Consider the following 1,471-nt stretch of genomic DNA (forward strand, 5'->3'; position numbering starts at 1 on the left):
TTTCGAGCCTTAGAGGTCGTTTCTTGTCCGGTTGCCCTGTCTTCGACCTGGGAACCCAATTTTGGTCCTCGGGTCCCATTTTTTTTTGTCTCGCATCCCACTTTTGGCCTGTGGCCTTTTCGGGGTCGATTCTCGTTTTGGGCATCAGAGCATGTTTCTTCTCCTAAAACCCAATATTTGTTTATTAAGTCTCGGAACACATTTTTGTTCTCGTGGACCCATCATGGGTCTTGGAACGCATTTGTGGTCCTTGGGTCCCATTTTGCATCCCGAAACTTGTGTTTTGGTGCTTGATCCCTATTTTGGGTGCCCACCTTGCACCAAGTGCGCACCCGGGGCAAACCGAGCGCCTTGGTGCACCGGGGCAAGATCGAGCGTGCACCCGAGGCGCCCCGAACATGCACCAAGGTGCACTCGGCCCACATGTGAGCGCAGGTCGTTGCGCCCGAGGTGGTGTGTGGGCACCGCGTTGCAGACGGGACACTGCACGCACACGACGCCCCGTCCAGGTGCACGCACGTAGGCCGGGCCGGGTGCACACCCGACGCCCTAGCAAGGTGCGCGCACCCGGGCAGGGCTCACACTTGGCGAACGGGGCGCACTTCGCGAGGGAGGGTGTGCACCTCGACGGGGGTGGGTGGCCGGGGTGGATTCGCACGTGGGTCGCGGTTTGCTAAGTACACACTGCGACAAGCTCATAACGGGTGCGATCATACCAGCGTTAGTGCACCGGATCCCATCAGAACTCCGCAGTTAAGCGCGCTTGGGCCGGAGTAGTACTGGGATGGGTGACCTCCCGGGAAGTCCCGGTGTTGCACCCTTTTTTAGTTTTTCGCCGGGCGTCGCAATGCTATTTGAATAAACCTTTTGCCCGTTTGCGTTCTCGTCGGGGCCGGGCCGGGCCGGGGTGCGCTGCCCGCACTACCGCGCGCGCGGGGGGCGACACCGAGCGCGCACCCGAGGCGCCCCGAGCACACAGGCCACGGTGCAACCCGGGCGTTGTGCGCGCACCCCGGTGCGCCCGAGGTGCTGCGCGCGCACCCAGGTGAAATCGGTGTGCACCTCGGCCAGTGCGCGCTCGGTCGAGTCGCGCACGTTGGCCAAGGTGCACGGTGATGTTTCTTACTCTAAGGTTCCGCACCAGACGCCCGGGACAGGTGAGCGAAGCTGGGCGGGGCCGGGTGCGCGGCCGGGGCAGGTGCACGCAGCTAGAGAGAGCTTTGGAGCACACCAGAGGTGCGCACCTTGGAGCACACTTCGGAGCGCACCAATGATGCGCTCCATTCAAAAGTTTCCTGAAAAGGCAAAAAAAGTTGAGATTATAGAATTTCCCACTTGAGAGATTGTAAAAAAAAAAAATTTAAAATGAAGGAAACGCGGGTGCCAAGGTGTGCGCGCCCGGGTGCGCAGCCCAGCCAAGGTGTGCGCACCAAGGCGCCCACCCTGGCGAAGGTGCACGCAAGGTGCGCAC

The 1,471-nt window shown here is 61.0% G+C and overlaps 1 non-coding gene across 1 annotated transcript; it reads left to right on the plus strand.

Annotated features, from left to right (window-relative positions):
• Positions 1–702: 702 nt before the first annotated feature.
• LOC131872334 (5S ribosomal RNA) lies at positions 703–821 on the plus strand. The gene has a single exon (XR_009370495.1). It is a non-coding gene; the product is annotated as a 5S ribosomal RNA (ribosomal RNA).
• The last annotated feature ends 650 nt before the right edge of the window (positions 822–1,471 follow it).

This window comes from Cryptomeria japonica, unplaced genomic scaffold, assembly GCF_030272615.1.
Source record: "Cryptomeria japonica unplaced genomic scaffold, Sugi_1.0 HiC_scaffold_560, whole genome shotgun sequence".
NCBI lineage: Eukaryota > Viridiplantae > Streptophyta > Pinopsida > Cupressales > Cupressaceae > Cryptomeria > Cryptomeria japonica.